This window comes from Ruditapes philippinarum, unplaced genomic scaffold (genome assembly GCF_026571515.1).
Source record: "Ruditapes philippinarum isolate M1 unplaced genomic scaffold, ASM2657151v2 ctg669_1_1_1_1, whole genome shotgun sequence".
Lineage (NCBI taxonomy): Eukaryota > Metazoa > Mollusca > Bivalvia > Venerida > Veneridae > Ruditapes > Ruditapes philippinarum.
In genome coordinates, this window is record NW_026859351.1 from 378,879 (window position 1) to 389,166 (window position 10,288).

The following is a 10,288-nucleotide window of genomic DNA, read 5'->3' on the forward strand; positions in this document are numbered from 1 at the left end:
GCCGTTAGTATATAAATTCACCGTGGCCGAGGGGTTTGCGCGCTCGCTTAGTAAGCGAGAGGTCTGGAGTTTAAATCCCAGTTAAGGCAACTCATTTTTTTTAAATTGTTTGTCATACAAACATTGGATTGAATATCAGTGTTGCAATTAGTCTTATAGCCAATCTACTACAATTAAAACGCTTGAAAGCATTGGTGGCACTATACAAAATTAAATTGTTTTATAATCTCACAACCTTCACCTTTCTGACATTCTGAGACCCAAACAAATTCAGCGCCGTCTGTGCTTTGGTTTGTCTAAGGTTCTGAATGACTGGGTCACGTGAATCAGTGGGCAGAGCAATCTCTTCTCTGGCGTAATGTCAAATATGTTGCTAATTTTTTTAATATTATGCACATATGGATCTCTTCAGCACATATGGAACTCAAATGCAATTTTAGCAGCGATTCACTTCGTTTGTAGCCAAATCTTAATAAATGTTTAAATCAGGATTTGTCTGAATGTTAAGCATCGGTCTGTAGTAAGATTTTGTAAAATCTTTTTTTTGAGTCCGTTAAGTGACATTTTCTTTAGTGACACACCAGAACCCACGACGGAAAAAATATCAGAATGAAGACTGCATAGACATCCAAAACAAAAATGAGTAATATAGAGGAGAGTGACGTTTATATAGTTTAATGTACACGATTGCTGTCAATTTACGAACAAATCTCACCTTTTTTTGCTAAATAAGATGCTTTGCTGTATTACAAATTCGTTAGAAATATTTCTGACAGGTTATATGGCCGTATGTAAAATGTTGTTTGCATATAACCATTGCATGGCTATGTGGGTAATATTTCAAAACAACCGTTTATATACGGCCATATAACCTGTCAAAAATCTTGATAACTATAATAATATACATGTACATTAAAAACATTTAGCACAGCTCATATGGATATATATAAGAAGTGAGTTTTCTTGAGAAAAAAAAAGTTAATTAGATATTCCTTTTTCCAGTGTCAATTACTAAGATATTGTGTGATAAGTTAATATTAACCAAATCAATAATATATTTTACTCTGTCGTTTAAAAAAAAACGGAATTAAAAAAATCATTCAATCATGATATCATAAAATTTTAGGACATATAAACTATAACTACTCAATTTAACGGCAGCGAAGTCTTTTAATATCTAAACCTTTTCTCTCTCTATCCTAAAAAAGAGCAATATTTACGTTTTCGTCGAAGATACTGGAGAAGTGTTGCCTTGGGATCTGGTTCCCGATCACATATCTGAAAGTGTAGTAATATAATAACAAATAGTGCCAAAAAGGCCTGTGACAAAATTCCAGTCTAAATGAATGCGGTCATTAAGTACATTAAAATGAATTGGTCTTTAATGGAAGGTATGCTATACAATAAATAATTACGTTGATAGTATATAGTTTAAGACAACAACAAAACTAAGTATGAATTAAATATAGAAGTTGTTGGCAAGTGTAAGAAAAGTCACACGATGTTACATACATTTATGTAGCAGTTATTATATCAAAGTGAATTAGAACAAAATATTAGTATCCACTAGATAAACCTAAGAACTTTCTAAACTTTTTTTTTTCTAACAGCATTTATAAGAATATCCAACTGTTACTTTTCTGTTGCTTTTGTCAACATTTGAAATACTAATGTAAAATGTACACATTGTAGATGTCCCATAAGTCATATAACTAAATGATTAATGCTCATTCATGAAAGTTTGAAAAAAGTGCCAGATATTCGGCCTGACAATGGAATTCGTCAGACCAACAAAACAAAAGCTGTCAGACTGACATATCCATAACGAGGTTTTAAGCATCATTTGGTTATGTCATATCCTGGACTTGGCACAGATTGACTACATTATTTGTTTGTTTGTTTCATTTTACACCTTATCAACAGTATTTCAGTCATATAGGCGGGTAGTTTCCTAACCATCGTTCCTGGAGAGTTACACCAGTACTAGACTACTCCGCGCTTAATTGACTACATTAGAATAAGCATATTTTTTTTTTGAGAAATCCACAGAAACACACTCGGTGTTAATTTAAAAGTTCTTATGTTTTTGACAGGTCACTACTTTTTATTGTAATTATTAGAGAGACACCACTGACGTTTTTGACATATGAAGGAACCGAAAACATGTTTTTTTACAAGTTCTTTGAATAACTGGATGTAATTCTAGTCCAATAACTAGTGTACACAATTTCAGATCATTCGCTCAATTCATTTCCCAGAGATAATCAATTTAATTGTGTAAATTAGCCCTAAAATAAACGCTAAACGCTAAAATAAAAAAAAACAAACGTTACAACGCTTTTCACCCAAATAGGCCCAAAAACCGCATAAAAATTGACCGAAGAAACTTCTATATTATATATTAATAGCATAGTTTTCCATTTTTTACACTGTTTAAGAGCACCTGTTGATTTCAAAAATAATTTCAAGTTCAATCTCTTAATTACTAGGCTATTGGACAGCCGTAGAGTTCCTTTAATTATGATCATTGATACAAGAACAAAATACATATATGAGCCGCGTCATGACAAAACCAAGATAATGGGTTTGCGACCAGCATGAATCCAGACTTGCCTGCGAATCCGCGCAGTCTGATCAGGATCCATGCTGTCCGCTTACAAACCCTGTTACAAGTAGAGAAACTGATAGCGAACAGCATGGATCCTGATCAGACTGCGCGGATGCGCAGGCTGGTCTGGATCCATGCTGGTCGCAAACACATTATGTTGGTTTTGTCGTGACGTGGCTCATATTTAGAACGTCAGTAAAAGATGATACAGATCGCTGCACATAACACAAAGATATATTTCTTTATACACATTAGTTATCTGGTTTAAAATATGAAAAATCTACCTAAGATTTAAAAATTGTGTGCACTGATTCTACTATACTATGTAGCTCTAAAAATAAGTCTATATAAACTGAAAGAAAAATATATTAAATAAATGGTTTTAGTCAATAAAACCACGCAGTTATTTTGATTGATTGATTGATTGATTTTCTAACCTATGAAAGTGCAAGCACTTATTTCCAGTACGGTTCTTACCTCAGCAGACTCTAGAGACAGCTATTAGATACAAGGGAATTTCCCGGGGGCCCAACAATTTCACCAGCTCATTACTAAATAGTTTTTCCTTGGGTCTTTACATGCCTCGTGTATGCACTGATACATGAAAAGGAATTTACCTGGGTTCTCGAACCGATACCTCTAGTTTAGGTGAGAAACAATAAAGTTATTCTCGAAAAATCAACAGGGTGTTCCCCAGGATCGAAACCCCGGAGTGTGTTTACCTCACGCCGAGTGACAGTCAGTGGTCTAACCCAACCGCTGAGCTATCGCGTCAACCTAATTTAATAAACCTTTAATATAACCTATTGAATAGGCGTCACCTTTTGATCACATGTGATGTTTGTCAAAACCTGCAGTGGAGGTTAAAGTATTTTAAAAAAAATGTTTAAATAACACCCACTGTCGTCGACAAAAGGCTCAACCTCCCTGCCCTTGTAACCTCGCAGTCCAGCATACCAAAAAGATCCACACAGATAATGCGATTTACAAAACCCTCTTTTTCCGTTACATTAAACACGGGGAGTAAAAATCTCACCGATGTGTTCGTCCTCCATTGTTTACCTCGTAACATTTATCTAATCCATAACAGAACCGTTAGTATGCTAAACAGAGTTATGCTACTCAGAGTAGCTAAGAAAAACACACACTTAATGTAATGATATCGCCTGGGCGAGCGAAAGAATACACATGTACAATATTACAGTTATGAACTTTAAAGACGCACCATGTCGGATTCAACAAATGATTTAAAAACCCATCATGTTTTAAAAAAAGATAAATAATGTAAAAAGTTAAGGTAGACCATGGGTCATGGGCACCATAAGGAACTGTAAAATTGACAACATAGGACAGTTATATGTATTCAAGGTCATCTGTATGCAAAATTTAAATAAAATTTACCGTGTGGTTTATGAGTTATGGATATATTTCTGAACTAAGACTTTGCCATTAGAAGGGCTTATTTTCAGAAATGAGGAAACTTAATAATCTGTAATATCATCATTATAAAAATGTTTTTCTATTGCTCATTATTAAGAAACAAATAATAACATTCAGGTAACAAATTACACAAGCATAAAGTTTGGTTCTTAATATGTATAAACATGTCAACCTACCCCACCCACTTAAAACAATTATTTTACCATTTCCCTATCAAAAATGCCTTATTCAAAATATCCCTAAAATTTACCATAATGAGGGGCTGTTTTCAAAGTTTACCTAAATTTTCTTCAAGGTATATTGGTTGATCCTGCGAAATATAAAATACTTTTACCGTGCAGTTTTTATTTTATTAAACTTTGAAAATATCTGGTATCATATTTGCTATAAATTTTGGCATTATTTAGCAAATGTATACCTACAATAAGTATATAATTTAAATCAAACCCTTTTTTTCTTCCATAAGGGATCAGAGAAATACATAAATAATGTTAAAAAATAAAAAAAGTAGAAAAAAAAGTTACCCCTTCTGGGGTTTGAACCCACGCCCCTCAATTTTAATGTATCTAGCCTTTCAGAGTATGGATGCTATTTGTTGCCAAAAATCCAGCCTTTGAAACTTGACAATGCATACTTCGGTGAGTAAAAATCTGATTGTTGATCCGAGAGTTACATACTGCACTGGTATTAAGCATTTTGATCATCTCGTTTTGATAAAATGAAAGCTGTAAACATGCAATTTAGATAAATTGCAAACTGTATTTAAAATGCATAACTTCAAATTTGCGACATGTAGAAATGTAAACGATAGAACGTACACAATACGTTTAATGCTGTGCATCATGACGTTGAGAATGTAACTGCATCAACTTGACACACTCAGGTTTACAACACCACACTTTCCTTTTACATTCTAAGTTGACCAGGTGGGCTCATATACGCGATTAACATTTGTAAGCGATTTTTCAACTTCCATATATGGAATTTTCACGGAAATAGACTAGGGTACTCCTGTACTCCGTGCGTACAAATCAATCCTGTATTCTGAAAAAAAATACATGCGCTAAAAGTTCTAGAAAAGTGATAAAAACAGAGGGAGTAGTGTGGTCGGGGCACATATATTCGTATAGGCCTACTGGCTCTTTCGACTTTTTCATTATACATAAAAAAAATCATAACACATACAGTATAAATTAATATCTTTAAAGTGATCTATATATGTATATCTTGTACAGATTCAACCGAGTTCTCATGGCATATTAATCAATTTATTGCTGCAGAAAATTACTTGGCCGTGCCGAAAAGGCAGAAAAAAGACATAGAGTGTACAATTCCATCTCAATGATATGCATTTATTTAAAAGAATCGCCAAAGCCTTGTTTAAGTTGTTGAGATGGTCAGCAAAACATTGCTATGAGTCATCAAGCACGTTCCATGCGCAGTTATATAATTGTTTAAGTCGTATATCTGTAAATGAATTAATTTATTCACAACATATCTTAAATGCATCCTTTAATGTATATTTAACTCCACATAATCTATGTTATACGCAACGTTTTTTTATTAAAACATAGGTCTACATTTCTGAAATACCTTCACGTGTTATATAACGCGGTATTTTTTATATTTTGTAATGTAATGAAGTATTTAACAAGCCAAAACATTCACTGAACACAGTTTTCACACTATCATTATTCCTTATAAAGGTCCAGAATGATGACCTTTCCTGAGACAGCATAGGGGACATTGAACCTCGCATTTAACCCTAGCTTAATTGTAAATAAACCCATCTTTGTCCGAGAGTCTCGGTGTGAGCTGTGGCGTATGTGGTGGGCTAACGTAAACTTGACAATTGCCGTCCAGCAGTCTGCCTTCTCTGAAGGAAGCAAGGCTCTCTACCCAAACGTGAGGCATTTTTTTGACTGTTTAAATGGCCATGCCAGTGTCAACAGCAACAACTGAACTAAAACGTCAGAAGTATGCCGAGCGTATATCTGGTATATATGGTGGCTGATTTGTGCCATTCGTGTTTTAGCCCCGCGACCGCGCCAAGCGAAAAGTCGAAAATTAACAAGTTAAAATGGCGAGGGGCGCAGAGAAAACACGCTAATTAGCGAGGGCGCGGGGCGAAGTTAAATAAATAAAATTTCGCCCCGCGGGGCCGCAGAGCGAGATTTAAGAAATAAAACGGTGGGGTCGCGGGACGAAATCACGCTAATTAGCGGGGTCGCGGGGCAAAGTTTAATAAATAAAACTTCGCCAGGCGCCCTTGCTAATTAGCGTGTTTTCATCCCGCGACCCCGGCAAGCGAAAAGTCGACAATTAACGAGTTAAATGGCGGGGGGGGGGGGGGGGGCGTAGCGAAAACACGCTTATTAGCGAGGGTGCGGGGCGAAGTTAAATAAATAAAACTTCGCCCCGCGGGAGCGCGGAGCGAGATTTAAGAAATAAAACGGCGGGGTCGCGGAACGAAAACACGATTATAAGCGGGGGCGCGGGGCGAAGTTAAATAAATAAAACTTCGCCGCGCGCCCTCGCTAATTAGCGTGTTTTCGTCCCGCGACCCCGACAAGCGAAAAGTCGATGATTAAAATGTTAAAATGGCGGGGGCGCCGAGTGAAAACACGCTTATTAGCGAGGGCGCTAATTAGCGTGTTCTCGCTCCGCGCCCCGCCGTTTTATTACTTCAATCTCGCCCCGCGCCCCCGCGCGGCGAATTAAGAACGTTACTACTTTTTAATAGAAAACAATTGTGAAATGAATAAAAAAGAAAGAGTGTTGTACTTTTCTCATATTCGGCAATTTTACCTTGTAAATTGAAAAAAAAAATTACTAAAAGTTTGTATTTTCTTTTTAAACTAGGATTCATTTAAGTTATAAAAAGTCTTAATAAATTAAATCCCAGTTTGGACACTTGTTCAACATAATGAAGTATATACTAACTATGTATTGCTTAAATGTAATTAATTATAGCTTATATATTGAATTTAATTTATCAATGTAACAAATCAAAATGTTTTTGTAGTTTAACACACAAGAGTGATCATTAACTATGTATTACTAATACGTTAATCATAACTTCATTTTGAACTTTATGACTACTTATGAACAGTTTGTAATAAAATTTATATACATTGATAACATGAGATGAGATAAGATAAGATAAAATCTGTTAAAAGTGACACAAATTTTAACATTCTTGCTTTATTTATTCATTTATTTTTTTATTTTAATATAACTTTACATGTTGCCTTTAGATTATATCAAATTTTACTTAATGTGTACAAAGCTATAAATAGGCTGCATGTAATAAAAAAGTATTGAATGCATTTTGAAATAAAATATTACAAAATATCTGAAATGAAAATGTTGTTTATTGTCCTTTGAGCGAATGGCACATGGACGCGTTCAAAATCATCATATGAGCCGCGTCATGACAAAACCAACATAATGGGTTTGCGACCAGCATGGATCCAGACCAGCCTGCGCATCCGCGCAGTCTGATCAGGATCCATGCTGTTCGCTATCAGTTTCTCTACTTGTAATAGAGTTGGTAAGCGAACAGCATGGATCCTGATCAGACTGCGCGGATGCGCTGGCTGGTCTTGATCCATGCTGGTCGCAAACCCATTATGTTGGTTTTGTCTTGACGCGGCTCATATATTTTTGTTTGTAAATTGTAAATGTAATCTTTATGTCACAATTCAAATTGTCGCTCTTTCGTTTTCGTTGCTTTTCACGGTCTGTCGTTCCTCCTTTGGTTGAACAGTTTGGTGGTTTTTGTTGTCCAACTTTGTGTCATCTTTTCTAACGTTTGCTACAATTGTTTTCTATATGAAAGCGTATTTGAAGTTTTTGGTTAATCTTTTGATTATATCATAATCTATTCTTAGACAATAAAGACGCCTGGCTCTGCCAGACATTATATATCAATCAACGTTCTGTGTTTGTATTAACTCTACTGATTATGACACAAATTAACAAGGCGAAACATGTACCGTGGTAATAGTAAAACATAAAAAATATTACTGTTATCAATTTTATCAAATTATGTTTTCTTATCCTTGTTAGTATTTCGTGTAGAGAGGTAACGGATGTTAAACTGTCAGATATTTGCCGTCAAACATTTTATATTTTACCTCAAATAACTTGTCTCTAATGTATATGAGGCAATTTCAGTAAACGTTTTGCAGCATAATACGGGAGATTTGTTGTTATAACATCAGTTTTAAAGTCGCAAAATAACAAATTTTTGCTGCAAAAAATCGATTATAAATATAAAAAAGTTTTATGGTACATGTATAATGTAACAAACTTGTTTATTTTACATTTTTTAAAACTAATAAAAAGAGTTTGAAACCATCACCAATATGTTGTCAATATAGCCTCTAGATAGTCACGAAATGCCAAGATATCGTTTCCTCTTTCAAAAAATTTTCTCGGGGGAGCATGCCCCCTGTAGACGAAAATTAAATCACGAAAACAGAATATAAAGCGAGGTAACTCTTGCTGGTACAAAAATATTTCAAATTATTTAGAAACTGTTATAAATTTCACATACATCCACTGCATTACAGCTGACTTTGAACATCCTCTGATTTGGTTAAAACGTATTCTAGTATAGGATATTTAAGTAATGCAAAATTGGTTAAGATATAATGTAACAATGTAACAACGTTTATACTGATAATAAACATAATAATATGCAAACACTAAAGTTAGGGAATGTTTCCCATAAATAATGACAAGAACCTCTATATATTGAACGATAGAGTTTGTGTGCCTTCAAACGTTACACGGCATTACCTCGTATGCATATCTTTTACATTCAGCAAATAGTACAAGAATGCGATACATGGAAGTCACTTTTGGCAACACGAATAAAGAGAACTAACCACAGTAAGCCTGTGCCTTCTTTCTTTAAAGGACTATGTTGGGTTGTACAAAAAATGTATTTTTGACCAAGTGTATAACCACGAAACAATTCAAAGTTCAGTTCTATAACCAAAAACTTGTGAATTTGTCCCATTTTAATGTTGAAATAAATATTCAGTGTATCCTAGCATCTCTATTTACCTCTATTGGTCATAGGATGTGATATTAAATATATGTAAGGTGACGAAGGTTAAGGTCTTTTTATGCATAGTACTGAATCAATAGCAACACTAAAATCTGTGTATATATGCTGTCAATAGCTGTTACCTAGACTTGCTGTCTATCTGATCAAAAGCAGAGACATGAAATACTACACAGAATATTAATTGTCCCCCGCTTATTCGAAGAAAAAAAGGGGCTATAGAAAAGACTTCGTCCGTCTGTCTGTCCGTCCGTCTGTCTGTCCTTCCGTCTGTCTGTCCGTCCGTCTGTCCGTCCGTCACACTTTCATGTCCGGTCCATAACTTTGTCATTTATCAAAGGAATCTGAAATAACTTGGCACAAATATTTGTTATGATAAGATAATGTGTCATGCGCAACAACCAGACCCCTACCTCCAGGGTCAAGGTTGCACTTGCTCATTTAATGTCAACATTGTCTATTTGAGGGTATATGTCGTGTCCGGTCCATAACTTTCTTATCTTTGAAGGGATTTTGTAAATACTTGCCATAATTATTCACAATAATGAGACGATGTGTCATGCGCAACAACCGGTCGCCTACCTCCAAGGTCAAGGTCACACTTAGAGATCAAAGATTAACATAGTCTGTTATAGGGTATATTTTGTGTCCGGTCCATAACTTTTTCATAGATCGAAAGATTTTGTAAACACTTGCCACAAATCGTCACTATAATAAAAACGGTCATTCACAACACCTGCATCCCTACCTCCAAGTTCAAGGTCACACTTAGAGGTCAAAAATTAACATAGTCTGTTTTAGGGTATATTTTGTGTCCGATCAAGAATTTCTTCAGGATTTTTAAATAACTAGGCACAAATAGTCACAATAAGAAGACGATATGTCAAGTACAACACCTGCAACCCTACCTCCAAGGTCAAGGTCACACTTAAAGGTTAATAGTCTGTTATATGGTATATTTTGTGTCCTGTCCATAACTTCTTCATACATCAAGGAATTTTGAAAATACTTGGCACAAATAGTCACAATGTTAATGATATTTCATGCGTACACCTGTGTCCCTACCTCCAAGGTCAAGGTCACACTTAGAGGTCAAAGATTTATATAGTCTGTTATAGGGTATACTTTGTGTCCGATCTATAACTTCTTCACAATTCAAGGGA